Consider the following 17,161-nt stretch of genomic DNA (forward strand, 5'->3'; position numbering starts at 1 on the left):
TATTTTTGTGTATAGATTTGGGGGAAAAACAAGCATGATGGAAATAGACAAACAACAGAACAAGTGCTGGCCACAGAGCTATTTTGAGAATCCTAGCAAATCAAGAAGAATTATGCACTTGAAAATAGAATCTCCGTGTGTTCTCATTCCTCAGTGAACACCTTCTTGACAAGCTAACGCACACTGTGACAGTCTTCATATTAATCTAATTCTACTTCATGCAACACAATTGACTTGCACACACCAGTGAATCATAAATGAAACTTATCCTGTATCAGAATAATTTTGGGCGTTCCTAACATTAATCCAGTTGGTTATAAAATTGATTCTTCTACTACTCATGAACAACACCACTCCTTATTTTCTAATTTGTGAAACAACAATTTTGTACTTTTAAACAAAGCATGATTTTGTCCTTCAAATTCATGAACTGGATCATGGAAGAACTTCTTGGTAACAGCCTGCTGCATTTCTTCACGTTATGTAGGTAGTTATTTTTAGGATTCAGAAAAAGGTGCAAGTTTTAGGATCAGCTGCTCAAGAAGAAACACCTTCTATTGTGTGAAAAGTAAAATCAAGTGAGGACTGGAAATGAAAGATTGGTTATGTTTTATACAGACAAATTCCAGCGTTTTTAAAAATATATAATAATCAGTTGTAGATTCTGTTACAAATCTCTTCCTCTGAAATAGTTTGGAAACAGAAGGTAATTTTCATAGTTACAAGGATGCTCCTTTTTAGCAAAGCCATGCCATTCCTACCAATGGTAATAGAAGTTGTAATTTAGGCGGAACTTCATATTTACATATGATGATAGTTACAAATAGGTTTTTAGGCAATAATTTTAGGGAAAACAGATGGAATTCATTCGTGATCCACAATGTAATCTTTATATAAAATGATTTCTCTGTTTAGATCTTAGATCTGGTCTAATTTCAGACCCTGCTATGCTTGATTTACAAATTAAAACTCTTTCTAAAAATGATTCTGAAGCTATATACAAGAAACAGTAAATCATTTTATTCCCTTCTGGCCACAATGTGTTTTTTTAGAAACTATGTTGGCATTTTCACCATACACACTTGAATAATGTAACTTTGAATTATCTTTCAACAATCATGCATTTCTAAGAAATAGAAAATTATAAAGCTGGCTCAGACAAAAATACTGTGTATTTATTATAAATAATGAGAATTTTTATTTTAGATATGTAGGGGAATTATGTTAAATGTATTTTTTTAGCTACTGTTTTAAGTATGTGCAGATTAACCATATTCCATCAACGGAAATAAAGTCATTTGGTTGCAAATTAATATACTCAGATGAATTGTAGGGTAAGATTCAATTCTATTAATTTTTAAAACGTGTTTGAGGATATGAGTCTGTTAAGCCATTTGCAATTATTTTTAAACAACTGTTTATTATAAATTGGTTGTAATAAAAGAGATTTTCTTAAGACAATTGGAAAGGGGTGAAGGGTACAATTTTAATTAAAGAGTAAACTTCAGTATTGTAGGCAAAACAATTTTTGGAGTGACACTGAAGCTGAGGATAAATCAGGTGCTCGATGTAAGTCAGTGGTTTGGTTGTCAAGGTAACTTTCCCGATTGGAAACAAATACCCAGGAATGTGACGCATAGAAATACAATGATTGCTCTCTGTATCCTAGAAATAAGGTTTAGGGATCGGAAGTTGAGCTTGCAGGTGATCAGCTCTTAGTTCTAATAATTAGGATTTGTGACTTGGAATGAAAAGACATAGGTTTAAGTTTAAGGCATATCTTTACTTTAAAAAAAAAAAAATCCCTGAGAAGTGTCAGCTTCTATTGTTTAAATCAAGCACAAAAGAACTTACTTATGTACATAAGGTTTGTTTTTTTGACATCAAAGCATAAATGAAAAAAAAGTTTTCCTTAAGGACAATAATTCCTACAGTCCATCAATCCATTAAGCAGTAAAACACAAATGTTGAAGTTTAGCGGGGTGTGTGTGTGTGTACGTGCATACATACATGTATGTATTTATTGATTCATATATATTATATTCTGTATATATATATTTAACATAGGGCCTTTATTTTTAATGTCAAGTAGTTTATCAAAGGCACACAGAATAATACAATGAACGCTTGAGTTTCCTCATTGTCCTTGAGAAATAGAACACTGCTAGGGTCATTGAAACCCATTGTGTGACATTCCTTTTTTCTTCATGGAGATCACTAATATTGAAATTTTTCTGTTCTTTTCAATTTCCTTTATTTTCCTTCATATATTTAGTGTACTGTACATAATATGCGTATTGAGCTGTATGATTTACTTTTACATTTTTTAACTTTATCTAAATGGCATTGTTATCTGAAAATTACTTTTTTTGCTTAATATTATGTGTCTGAGATACATCCCAGTTGATTTTATAACTGTAAATTCAATGTATCTATTGCTGAATAATAGGAGAGTCTCTACATTTTTAATTTTAAAAATCTAGCAGATACAAAAGAATATATTTTGATTTTATTCTATTATTTTCTGAATTCTGCTCTTTGAATCTCTCTTCGTTTATTGATCTTTTCTCTTTCTTCTTCTATGAAAAAATATCATCTTATTTTTAACCCATTTATCTAAATAATTGCTTTTCTTTTCCATTTTGATTTCAATAGTTTTTACATATTCTAGATTTCAACCACTATTTGCTTATACTACTTTTTACATGGTGTGTTTACATCTTAGTTTTCAAACGTTAAATCATCCTTACATTGTTGATTTATACCACATTTGGCCTTGATATATTATCCTATTTATATATTGTTTGATTTGTTTGCTAAAATTTTGTTGAGAATTTTTGCATCCTGTTTTATGAGAAATATTATTCTGTGGTTTTATTTTCTTATATCTCTGACCATTTTGAGCATCAGGGTAATCATGCTAATCAAGTAGAATGACTTGGGAAGTATTCCTTTGCTTTTCAATTTTCTGAAAGTGTTTGTATTATTTCTTCCATAACTTTTGGGTAGAATTCCTAACTAAAGCCATCTGAGCTTAGAGATTTCTTTGTGGGAAGGTTTTTAAGCTACAAATACAATTTATTTGCTAGCTACTGGGCTATTCAGTGATCTTATTATCCTCGAATGAGCTTTCAATAGTTGGTGGCTTTCAAGGAATTTCTCCATTTCATCTAAGCTGCCAAATGTATTGGCATAAATTTATTTACAACATTTCCATATTATCCTTTTAATATCTGTATAATCTATAATGACAGCACTTCTCTCATCCTTGTATTTATGCTCTGTTCCATCTGAATGAGGGGAAATTATTCCATCAGTATCTCTTAATTTGCAATGCCATCAAAATAAAATTGCATAGTATATATGGCTCAAGATTTTGCTGCCAGTACCATGATTGGGAAGAGTAATAATATAAATATAATAAAGAACAAAGAATATTACAGCTTAGAGCAAAGATCCAGTCGATTTTTTCCCCCAGGAATTTTGTTTACCAATGAAATCAGAAAAGCTCATGTAGGAGGGAAAGAAACAAGAAGAGCAATCATCTTACCAATATACTTTCTTTAAAAAAATACACTTTTCTTAAAAAGCTTTAACTGAGACACATTAATGGATTATGATCAGGGGTGTGTGTGTGTGTGTGTGTGTGTTTAACTTTTACTGCATGAAACTATAAAGTCAAACAAAAGAAATTCTTTCCGTTCTAGTATTCGCTATCTTTGCTCATTTGGGAAACAAGTCTGTGACACTATTAGTCTGTCTGCCTACTTTTACATAGGAGTAGGACTAATATGTCTATAGGCAACCAGAATTGCAAATCAACTTGTATCTAAATTCAGATGGGAGATGCACACCAGAGTACAGCATAGTCAAATAAATAGCTAGGATTCCCGGGGCCAGAGTTAGTGATCTGCACATAGCCCTCCTCATTTGAATGAGTGATGAGCCATATTGAGTCTCAAGCCTACAACAAACTGCACGTTTTGTCCCCTTGTCATCGGTAGGCAGCTGAAGGACAAAAGAGCAAAATGATCATGTGTGCATTGTCTACATGGAGCATAATTATATTATAGACAAGGAATTTAACTAGAATGTTGGCATTGAATAACCTTCTTTTCTCTTTGGCTCCATGTTGTGAGACACTGCTCAGAATTTTATGTTATTGAAGTACTGTTAGAAAAGGTATTTTAAAAACAAAGCCCTTTGGGATTTGCAAAAATGATCAGTGTAGACTTCTATTGAACGCTGCAGCTTGCTGTCTGTAATTAGTTATAATGCTTCTTCTTCTTTCCCAGCAGATTTCTTCTTCACTTTCTTTTCTTTTTTCTTTTTTCTTTTTTAGCAACATTAATAGATAGCGCTGCCTAATACACAGGCAGGAAGGGAGACATAATAAAAAGGGCAGAGGGTTTTAGAACTTATGTCCCATTTGATACATTAATACAATATTAGGGTATATACTTTGATGTAAGTGATACCTGGGCAGTATACCTGTAGTATCTGGCATTGTCATCAATTTAATAGGTAATTTAGACATTTCTACATTCTCTATGTCCATTGCTTCTCAATCACTTCCAATATTTCTTTCATATCTCCCCCTACATTTTCTCCAATGGTTCCATCTCACAGATTTTTTGCAATAATCTCCTTACTGATCTTACACCTTCCAATTTATCCCTCCTTCTAAAACGTCCCCAATTTATTGACATTTATAGATGTGATCATATCACTCCCCCTCTTCTGTTGTCTTCAACTCTTCCTCTTCCTACAGAACAGATCCCACTTGGCCTTAAGGATTCCCACAATCCAGTACCAGCCTCCCTTTCCAGTTTTACCTACAAACTCTGCTTTCTGTGCCTTTATTCATGTCATTCCTTTTCTGTCATTTTGTTTTTTTATCTTCTGGAAATCTAGTCATCTTTCAGGACCATATTTACACATTACTTAAGACTTTTAAATTTTATTTATATATTTTATTTTATTTTTGCCATTTCAATCATTTTTAAGTGCACAATTCAGTGACATAAATTACATTTATAGTGTTGTATAACTATCACACCTCATCCAAAACTTTCATAATCCCAAACAGAAACTCTGTCACTATTAAGCAATAATGCCCCATTCATACTTACCCCCAGCTCCTGGCCAGCTCTAATCTATTTTCTGTCTCTATAAATTTGTATATTCTCGATTTTTCATTTAAGTGGCATCATATGATTTTTGTCTGGTCTATTTTACTTAGCATGGTGTTTTCAAGCCTCATCCACGTTGTGGCAGGTATGAGAACTTCATTGTTTTTTTTTAAGATTGGCACCTGAGCTAACAACAGTTGCCAATCTTTTTATTTTTCTGCTTTTTCTCCCCAAATCCACCCAGTTCATAGTTGCATATTTTAGTTATGAGTCCTTCTAGTTGTGGCATGTGGGACACTGCCTCAGCATGGCCTAGTGAGCGGTGCCATGTCTGCGCCCAGGATCCAAACCGGCGAAACCCTGGGCCACCGAAGCAGAGCGCGCGAACTTAACCACCTTGCCACGGGGCCGGCCCCAGCACTTCATTCCTTTTTATGGCTTAATGTCATATTTTATTTATCCATTCATCCGTTAATGGACACTTGAGTTGTTTCTACCTTTTGGCTATTGTGAATAATGCTGATGAACGTTAGTGTACAAGTCTCTATTTAGTTCATGCTTTCAATTCTTTTGAGTATGCACCCAGGAGTGGAATTTCTGGTTATAGGGTAATTTTATGTTTAGCTTTCTGAGGAACTGTCAAGCTGCTTTCCACAGCAGTTGCACCAATTTATGTTCTCCCCAGCTTCCGGACTGCTGCCATGCTGGGGGAGGGGTTGAGGAAAGGGTAAGTACAAACCAAAGCTTCCATGTCATTTTCAAGTGGTCTTTTTCTTCATTCAGTATACACTTGGTTACCATAAACCTTTGACTGTTTTACAGCGTTCTGACAAAATTGATTCTAACAGTTTCTGCTTGCTTTTCAATTTTTCTGTGGGGAAGCAAGAGCTTGGAGCTGCCTACTCCACCATTTTGCTGATGTCTTTCTCAACTTCCTTCTTTAACTTCAAACTTTAAGACTCCCCATCTTCATCCAGGATGAATTAATTCCTTTGCTTTTTCTGTTCTCTTGCTATATCTTTTATACATCTACACACTGTGTACTGAGACTTTATCATGTATAGAATTTCCTTATAAGATTGTGAACTCCTTGGGGCCGAGAACTGTATTTTACTCTTCTTCTCTTACACTTATTTGATGTTTGTTTAATTGAATTAATTATAATTTTCATTTAATTTCTGAAAAAATGAATTGAAGTAAAATATTTGGGGACTCAAAGGAATCATCTGAGACTTAAACAGTTCTTTTTGGCTGGTTTCTAAAATGTAGTCCAAAGGGAAGAAAATTATTTCAAAATAAAGAAGTCATGTTTTGGGTACGGCTTTAGAGCATTAAAAATACTTGCAAAGGAGAGGCAGCTCACTGTGGAAAGGGACTGAGTTTGCTCTTTGGGAACTTGCTTCTGCTTTTATCCTAAGAGTCCGTGACCTCTGTCTTTTGTTTGTTTTTACCTCAACATTAAGAGATTATAGTGATCTTTTGGTTACAAAGCATAAAAAGATATTTGAGAAAAATAACTATTTTAAAAGTTCTGCTGTAAGATGAAAATTTTATCCTTTGCATTTAGTATTTTTTAAAATATGAACAACATATACATCTTACAGAAGACTTTCTAATGATCACAGACAAACTTGGACTCCAGGGGCACCTACATGGCTGTGGCACAGGTACACGGAAATTGTGTGTCCTCAATTATCAAGGATTCTTTCCTTTTTCTAATTTAATAGATTTTATTTTCACTTGCTGCTTATTTCTCAAAAGCTTCCCTTTATCTCAGAAATAGTCAATTATAATTTCTGTCATTTGCTGTGAAATTAGCCTGGAAGTGGGTAGATGTTCCAAGAAATTATAAATCAGAGATGTGATTCTTCTGGGTGGCACAGCTTCCTTACAGCAATGTCAAAGACAGAGCCTTAAAAATTGATCTGACAAACAAACAAGGAAACACACTTTGAACTCTATGCCTTTTGAGTGGATTCCCTAGCAGCCCCGAGGAAAAACTGTAATAATTTTTCTCATCTAAAGATTCTGTGGGTTACCATAGCTTCCACACTCCTCACTCAGTGTATAAAATATGCTTTATTATTTCCTTATTAAAACGTGACAATAAGTCACTATCTTGGGCTAGAATTTCCTCATTTGCTAATTAGGGAGTTGGTTGTGTCATTTATATGATCCTATTTATCTTTAATGTTCTATAATTATCATTTTAATTTGTTACTTTTCCCATTGTACTTTTTATTATTTGTAATATACCTGTCAAATTTTACAGGAGACTTTTAATCACACAGTTTATTCGAAATCACTTTGGTTAGATACACTAATAAGACAAGGTTTATAAAACTTTTTAAGAGGTTCAGAGCACAGCAAAACACAAGATCAAGAGACTCAGTTCGAAGCAGGTGTACTCCCTTCCCATTTCACTTTAAAGCACAAGCCATGAACTTGGGTCCGGTGGGCCACGTGTAGGTCTTATTTGGTCTTTTCAGTGTTTAAGCATTTGGAGATTTTGTATAAATATCTAGATAAAAATAATGGCAACTTTGAACTCACATTCCTGTGGCAAAAATTGGCTGGAGCTGGGAAAAATTGCTTTTTGGTGGAACTCTCACTCACTAATTCCCCACAGTTCACATCATTCTCTACTGAGACTTACTCAAAGCCACTCTGTCTAGTGTCCTGTCCTCTACAGAATTCTAGGCTGGCAATTGTTTTAAAGTCATGAAACTGGGTTCGAGAAATAAAATGAGCAGATTGCAGTAATTTATTCCCTTCACCTGTGTAAGATAGAAAAAATAAAATATTTAAATTTTTTTAAATATTGAAAAATGTGGAAGAAAACATAGTCAGCAAGGTCTTTGACATAGGTCTTGATGATTTTTTGAATTTGACACCCAAAGCAACAAAAGCAAAAATAAACAAGGGGAACTATATCAAACTAAAAAGCTTCTGTACAACATAGGAAACTGTCAACAAAATGCAAAGGCAACCTACTGAATGGGAGAAAATATTTGCAAATCCTGTATCTGATAAGGGGCTAATATCCAAAATATATAAAGAACTCATACAACTCAATAGCAAAAAAACAAACAATCTGATTAAAAAATAAGCAGAAGATCTGAATAGACATTTTTCCAAAGAAGACATACAGATGGCCAACAAGTACAGGAAAAGATGCTGTACATCATTAATAATCAGGGAAATGCAAATTAAAACCACAAGGAGATATTACCTCACCTGTTAGAATGGCTACTATCAAAAAGACTGGAAATAACAAGTGCTGGCGAGGATGTGGAAAAAACAAAAACTTTGTGCACTGATGGTGGGAATGTAAATTGGTGCAGCTACTATGGAAGACAGTATGGAAGTTCCCCAAAAATTTAAAACTAGAAATACATATGATCCAACAATTCCACTTCTGGGTATTTATCTGAAGAAAATAAAAACACTAACTTGAAAAGATATATGCAGCCCCATGTTCATTGTAGCATTATTCATAATAGCCAAGATATGGAAACAATGTAAGTGTCCATCGAATGAATGAATAAAGATATTGTTGTATATATATACAATGAAATATTATTCAGCCATAAAAAAGAGTGAAATCTTGCTATTTGCCACAATATGGAGGGACTTCAAGGGCATTATGCTAAGTGACATAAGTCAGAGAGAAACAAATACTGCGTGATATCTCTTATATGTGGAATTTGAAAAATATATATATGTAGTCACACACCACATAATGATGTTTCAGTCAACAACAGATCACATACACAGGGATGGTCTCATAAGATCAGTACCATATAGCCTAGGAGTGTAGTAGGCTATACCATCTAGGGTTATGTAAGTATACTCTATGATGTTGTTAGAACAAGAAAAGTGCCCAACGATGCATTTCTTAGAAGGTATTCTCATCATTAAGTGTTGCATGATTGTATATAAAAAGATAAATAAATAAGCTCATAGATACAAATTGGTCGTTGTCAGAGGTCGGGGGTGGGGCTGGGAGAAATGGGTAAACTGCTTTTTTTTTTCAGTTTAAATAAATTGTGTTTATATTTAAAAATTAAAAAGTTTTTTTAAGTGTTAAAAGTATTTCCAAATTAACCTTTTAAATATTTATATTTGCTGCTCAGAAAAATTGTAGACCTATGTTACTATTGAGGAATGAAAAACTAAACACAGACATATTTTCTATTGCTACCTGTGTATGTCTACGTGTGTGTGTGGGGGGTGGATGGTGCATAGTCCTGGTAAAAGATCTAAAGACGAAAAAGAATAATGTCCTACTATGACACGAAGCTATCAGTCCAAATCTCATGATGAACGTTTCAAGGCAGGAATTCAGTAGTTGCTCACAAATTCCTGTTACTGACAGATGTACAAAGAACTATATTGCAGAAGATACTCGATTTTTGAAAGATGATGAGTCTTACTGTGAGGCTGAAATTAATTTCTCTTTGTTTAATTTATCTGCTTAAAGAAGTTATAAAATTGCTTACAGCAATCAAGATCCTGGTGGTTTGCACCTTTCAATAGATAAGCTGTTTTTGAAATAATTATTTTCTAATAGTGTCATTGAAGTTGAGTACATCTTAGTTCCTCCTACTCTTTTAACTTTCCTTTTAATTAAAGATATGTCTTTTTCCTTTTAAAAATTTATATTGAATAGGCTGTGAATACTAACTCTTTGATTCTTTTCAAGTATTCCCACGAAGGATCAGAATATCATATGAAATTTGTCAAAGTTCTCATTTTGGACAGAATTACTTTAAGTAGGTCTAATTCATGTAATCAGCTATTAAAGAACTTACATTTCATCTAAGGCATGCATGTTCACAATTATATTTCAAAACCACATTTATAACAAGTATAGAATTCACATGTTGGATCATATCTTATTCTTATGTATCTAAATACATTCTAAATATTAAAGGTTTAATTCATAGCTCAAGTACATGTAAGATTATCTTTCCAAGCATAAGTACAAAGCACAAAATATTTTCTAAGAATTATATTTGAACCTATGAATGTCTTTGTTTTCAGTCCCATGAACACAGGGACTATGTCTCTCTTCTTTGTCATTTCTTCCCCAATGCCTAACACATAGCATTTGCTTAATAAGTATTTTTAAACACTTATTAATATAAAATCAATCAATATTGAAAAGGATGTGCTTCTTTCTTTTTTAGATGTCTTATTTTTATAGAGTTTTTTTAAAGAGCTAATTTAATATATTCCCATTTCAAATAGCAAACTGAGAAAATAAAACCGAATTATGTCAAAGAGTAAATATAATGAATATATTGAGAGAACTCCTATGAACCAATTAAAGTAAAAAAATAGAAGTTAATAACAGATATGACAAGACAAGCTGCGAAAGAAGAGACCTAAATATGCCGTGGCTCACTGGGTGACCTAGTTAGGCATGTGTAAAGCTCTCTATCACTTATAAGACTTTATCAATCCCGCCCTTGGGAACGCAGATTGCTGAAACATAAAAGTCTGAACATAAATGGCAAAATAAAATACCTGTTCTTCTTGAAATTCTCAGGGAGTGTAACCTCCATTCCTCCGCCAGTTAATATGTATCAAAATCTGATTTGAGAGAAATAATATTTATGGAGGATTTTGTGAATTAGAAGTCCTCTTGTCTGTTGATAGTCTCTTTTTCTTTCATTATACAATAAATTCATACTGCTCATTTATTCAACAATATTTATTAAATATTAAACATCTATTAAATGTGTATTAAATACCGTATAAGTAAAACAGATTAGTCAAACCTAGGTATTTTGGGGGCACTATAATTAGCAAGTTTAAGTTTTTATGGAAAAATATATGCCCAAGCAAACTAACTAAAATATATGCTCAACTGAAAGAAACTGGTGTTTTAGGTAAAGCTTCACTGGAAATGTGTCATCTGAAAGAGTCCATCACCAGGCAAGGTAGGAAAAAGGGTTCTAGAAAAGAGAGTAATCTCCACAAAGGCCTGGAGGTGAACAAGCACATTGTGTGTTTAATAAACTGAAAATGCTTCAATAATGTTTCTTTTTATTTTCTCTATAATTAAAAATCATTTATTACAGGAGCATTATATGTTCACAGTTCAAAAATTAGATGATATGTACATACAAAAATCAAATAAATCATTAATTCAAGTATAAAGGGTGGCTGTTTTGGTGAATAAATATCTGATAGTATGATCATGCATAGGAATCAAGAAATATTTTTACATTCAGTATATTAATATATTTAAGTTAATATTTATCTACACAAACGTGTAACTATTAAGTGTATAAGATTACTGTTATTCCTGTTTTATATATTTAACCAATCCCTTATGGTACAAAGAATACACTATTTAATTTTAAGAAAATATTATTAATTACTGCTTCTGGATATGATGGAATAGCCAATGCCCCTGCTCATAACAACTGGAAAGGGGGTAAAAAGTTAACAAGCAGAACTGAAAATACCATTGGTTTGATGGCATCAGAGGACTGCTGAGGCAGCTATGTCTTGAAGATCCAGATCCGAGAGAGAAGGGATGTGTGCTGAGATTAGGGTTGTCAGATTTAGCAAATAAAAATAGTGGATGCCCCATTAAATTTCAGTTTCAGATAAACAATGGACAATTCTTAGGGATAAATATGTCCCAAATGTAGCATACATTCTGAGTCTTATCTGGCAGTCCCAAATGAGATAAATCTAATGTTCTGAATGTGACTATTCTCTCAGGACATTTGCCAATTAATGGCAAAAGTCAAAAGGCTGAGAATGTGGACAGAGGCAAGAAGCTGAGTAGAAGAAAAGCCAGAAAAACTTTAGATAGTATCACAGATCTAGAGAGTAAAAAATTCATATTTGGGATTGCCAGAAGATCTAAGACTTAAGGGGCCAAGATTTTGGAGAGAAATCAGGGACAGGGAGAGAGAACCCAACATTTGGTACCATTAATTTTCTCTTCTATATATTTGCTGATTTACCAAAGAAGGGCAAGAGACTGTGAAGTCAAATGAAAAAAGAATGAAAAGCAGAATACAGTTTTATGCACTCTTGGAGAGCTTAGAAAACATTTTGAAGAACAGGAATGCCAAGGTCTCCAGGATGCACTCCGTTGGGAACCTTGGAGGGTTACATACAAGAAGTGCGGTAAATTGGGTTAGACGGAGATTAACGCTCCCAGCCCAGCCTCGAATCAGTTCAGTCCCTGGTTGGATTGCAACGATCTGCCACTCTTTTGCTGCTCAGAGGATAAGGTAAAGCTTCTATGGAGAAACACTGCGTTGTCCAAAATTTGTACAATCTTTCAAGGAAAATATTTAAAATTTGGTAAAAGTTTCCCAGACTTACAAGAAAAGGCATCAGGAAAAATAAGACAGAGGTTAGAAATAGATACACAAATGGTTTAGATATTGAAGTTTTTGGATACAAATTGTAAAAGAATTGTGATTAATATATATAAGAGAATAGATAACATGATTAATAATTTCATCAGAGAATGACTCCACAAATCAAATAAAATTCCAGAGCAGAAAAATACAATACCATAATTGAAATTAAAAATTCATTAGATTAATTTATTAAGAGGAATATAGATCAGTAAGATGCATATTGAAAAAGGAGAGAAGGAGATATGCTCAAATAATTAGGAATAAATGTAATAAATAATGTGAAAGACCACTCTACAAAAATAAGAAATATCCTTGACTTAATTTAAAGATAGTCCAAATAAATAGAGAGGCATACCACATTTTTGAATTGGGTGACTTGATATTGTAAAGGTGATTCTCTTCAAATTATACTATAAATTCAATGTAATCCTACTTAAAACCCCAGCAATTACCACTGTGTGTTTATGGAAATTGATAGGCTGATTCTAAAATTTATATGGAAATGCAAAAGGCCAAGAAAATTCGAAATGATCCTGAAGAAGAGGAACAAACTTAGAGGATTTACACACTACCACAGATCAAGAATTATAATAAAGCTCAATGATTAAGATAATGTAATATTTGGAGCAATGGAATAGAATAGAGAATTCAGGAACAGTCTGTATCTATCTGTATATACATGTACACGTATATCTATATCTATGTCTATATCTATACCTATTTATCCATCCATCTGTCTGTCTATCCACCATCCATCCATCCATCCATCCATCCTTGATTTTTACAAAGATGTCACAAAAGTGTAGTAGGAAAGGATAGCCTTTTCAGTAAGTGCTTCTAGGTCGATTGGACGTCCATATAGAACAATAAATGTGTCTTGACTCATCTCACACCAATTTCAGATAGGTTGAGATCTAAATGTAAAAGGAATTACAAAAATCTTTTAGAAGAATACTTAGGCAAATAATTTCTATGTAGGCAAAGATTTCTTAAACAAGACACAAAAAGCAGAACATTTGCGTATAATGATTCAGTAACTGCACTTGTAGGTTTATGTCCAACAGAAATGTTTATGTATGTTACCAATTGATATGCATAGTCCATAGCAGCACTGTTCATAACAGCCTGAAACGGGAAACAACCCAAATCTTTAGCAACAGTAGAATGAATATATTTTGTCATATTCACATAACTAAATACTAAACAGCAGGAAAGTTCATGAAGCAATTCATGAAGCAAGACACAAGAGTACATTTTGTATGATTCCACATGTAAGATTTACAAACAGGCAAAACCAATCAATAGCTCTAGAAGTAATGACAGTGTTTAACATTTGTGGCGGGAAGCGATTAAGAGAGGGCGTGGGAGAGGGGATTTTGGTTACTAGAAATATCCTGTTTTTACCTTTTTTATTGTTAAGTAAACCATACAAATAAAACTATACAAGGCAAATACAGGGCAAGTATTCTTTTTGCAATGGCTACACAGCTTTGGATAATTGAAAGGGCTCACAAGACTCCATAGAGCCTCCTCATGGAGGGCAAAAATATAACGGTAGGAGAAAGGAAGTACCGGCAAATATCAAGGCCCCACGAGACCTCTAGGTGCAGTTCTCCAGGGTCATTTCTTAGTTAAGAAGGTGTTTTTGCCTCCAGATCATAAGCCTCTAAGATATGTGTGAAAAATCCTGGTTGCAGGAATGCTAAGGCCAAGTCAGGCTGTTAAAGCAGTTACACCAGATGTAAGTCATCAATAAACCAGCTGGCCCTGAGTGTACGCTGGGGCGTTTAGAGCTTTAAACAGCCATCATAAATCATTGGCCCACACGTCCTTGGCCAAGAGTCAGGACCACACTTCTAGGTGTCCCCTGAGGTAAGCATAAGGCTATCGATAATTTTGTCTTAAACTTCTTGTAAAACCCAGATCAAGAAATAGCACTTTTCAAAAAAAGCATGGCAGGTTCTCAGAAAAATTAAACGTTGAATTACCATATGCTCCAGAAATTTGCACTTCTGGGCATATATCCGAAGGAATTGAAAACAGGGACTTGAACACATACTTGTACACAAATGATCATAGCAGCACTATTCACAATAGCTAAAAGGTGGAAGCAACCCAAGTGTCCACTGACAGATGAATGGAGAAACAAAATGTAGTATATACGTACAGTTGAATAGTCAGGCTTTAAAAGAATGAAATTATGATATATGCTACAACATGGATGAAACTTGAAGACGTTCTGCTTAGTGAAATAAGCCAGACACAAAAAAACAAATATTGTATGATTCCACTTTATGATGTACCCAATACAGTCAAATTCATAGAGATAGAAAGTAGCATGAGGGCTGCCAGCGCCTGGGGGAAGGGAGCAGGGGGAGTTTAATGGGTGTGGAGTTTCAGTTTGGAATGATAAGCTCTAGAGATGGACAATAGTGATGGCTTCCCAACAGTGTGATTATCCTTAATGACACTGAACCGTGTGCTTAAAAATGGTTAAAATTATAAATTTTATATTATGTATATTTTACCAAAATGCAAACGGAAAGAGTACTTTTACAGCCACCCTAGAAACCCTTCCGTGTGGTCTGCCCCGAGCGCAAACCCTTCTCCCTCCAAAGTTAAGCACAGTCCCGACATTTATAGTAACCAGTAACACATTTCTTTACAGCTTTGGCAATAAAGTGTGCATGCCCTAGGTTCTACTTCAGTCTTGACCATTTTTTAAAAGTCAATGTCTCTTAATTATTTTTCAATCTATAACTCTTTATTTTCCTTATGATATATTTGTTGAAGAACCTAGGGCATTTCACCTACAGAGTTTCCTTCAGTCTGATTTTTTCTGTATGAATAATTATGATTCAATTCACCATGTTTTCCCCCTAGGAATTTGATAAAGATAGAATAACTGTATTATTAGCAACATTATTTATGATCAAAATGACCGCAGATTGGCAAATCCGAGAGAAACTGTTAAGGAGCTATAAATTACTGATAAGGGCATTAAGGCCTTATACTTTTGGGCTTCCCTAAGTGTGGTGGTTATTGCAACTGGGCGTATGCTTCCAGGGTCCTGTAAGTTATGCCTGTAGATTCTTACAAGAGGTGTAGTTTCCTGTGAGGCAGGAGGCTTTTAAGCCAGGCTGCCTCTTTCACTTGACCAAGGCGAGTCTTTTCCTCCCACGTCTTACTGTCACTTGGGGGGCTGTGTGGACCGCTGTACGGATTGCTGTGAGGACTCCTGTCATCAGTGTGGAGTGTTTGACACTGCCCTGCCGACAGCCTGTGTTTCCTGTGCCGTATCGTTTTTAGTGAACTGACGCCAAGTGTGGCCTATGTTTGTCTTTGAGTGAATGGTAAATTGGACCTGAAAAGATTTCCTGGTCTGCATGGCACCCATTTTCCTGTACGGTTTTGAAGTTGATTGAAAATGCTTGTGTATGACCATATAGAGCATTTGAAATTGTACGAATCAGAGCCCAAATATCATTATATGTGTTTTAAATTTCTATGCCATATTGATTTTTACTTTTTGTTTTGTTTTCACTACACATATGATTGCTCTAATCATCCAAATGTGGTATTAATAGAGAATTTTTTAGATTAATATCTCTTTAGATAGTGTTATATTATTCAGAATATAGCGACATATTGAACATGCCCCTATAATATGAGAATAATTATATGGACAGTATTTATATGGATATAATCATAAGGTGTCCTATTATTTCTAAGGAATAATTTTAGGGAAAAATCTCTCTTAAGCTTTGGTATATAGAGTAATGTACTTAAAAATATTTCTTTGAATGCATAGAGTTTATTTTTCTCTCCAAAAAATGAGAAGTTTAGTAAAAAGTAATCACATTGTTTACTAAAGAGAACAAGTATGTGGCTTTTAGAAAGTAAATAAAAAATGCCTTTTATATGTCAATAAACATCTGTGGAATCTTCATCTCCAACGTCTGTTCTGAGGTCCAGCATACATTATAAACGTGAAATGGCTTCCCTCAAAAGTACATTTTTATCTACGATCTAAAATATTAAACATGAAGTACAAGAAGTGGTAGAAGATTATTTACAGTGACTTTATTTCAGACTTATGACAATACAAAAATGAGATATTAAACTCAATTAAATATCATAAATAGGGTCAAGCCCCATGGCCGAGTGGTTGGCTTTGCTTGCTCTGCTTTGGTGGCCTGAAGTTCGCTGGTTGGGGTCCTGGGCATGGACCTACACACTGCTCATCAAGCCATGCTGTGGTGGCATCCCACATAGAAGAACTAGAATGACTTACAAGTAGGATATACAACTATGTACTGGGGACTTTGGGAGAAGAAAAAAAACAGAGTAAGAGTGGTGACAGATGTTAGCTCAGGGCCAATCTTCTTCACCAAAAAAAAAAAAAAAGGGAAAAATCATAAATATTCAGTTTGTTTGCATAATTGATTAAGATAGTAAGATTTTTACTTAACTCCCCCCTTCAGTGTTTTTCTTGACATGAAAAGGTTTGGGTCTTACTATATCTGTAGACAAATATGATCTTCTGGGGCCAACTGGAAATTAAACTTGTTTACTTAGACTAGGAGGATGGGCAGATATAAGGGAAGCTGCAGCAATTTCTGTTGGTTCACC

At 34.2% G+C, this 17,161-nt stretch overlaps 1 long non-coding RNA gene across 2 annotated transcripts in view; it reads right to left on the minus strand.

Annotated features, from left to right (window-relative positions):
- Positions 1-10,836: 10,836 nt before the first annotated feature.
- Positions 10,837-17,161, minus strand: part of LOC139074169 (uncharacterized) — a 73,366-nt gene continuing 67,041 nt past the window's right edge. For both annotated transcript variants that reach the window (XR_011523703.1, XR_011523704.1), the window contains exon 4: positions 10,837-13,443. This is a non-coding gene — a long non-coding RNA (uncharacterized lncRNA). The remainder of the gene's footprint in view (positions 13,444-17,161) is intronic.

Source organism: Equus przewalskii, chromosome 1 (assembly GCF_037783145.1).
Source record: "Equus przewalskii isolate Varuska chromosome 1, EquPr2, whole genome shotgun sequence".
NCBI lineage: Eukaryota > Metazoa > Chordata > Mammalia > Perissodactyla > Equidae > Equus > Equus przewalskii.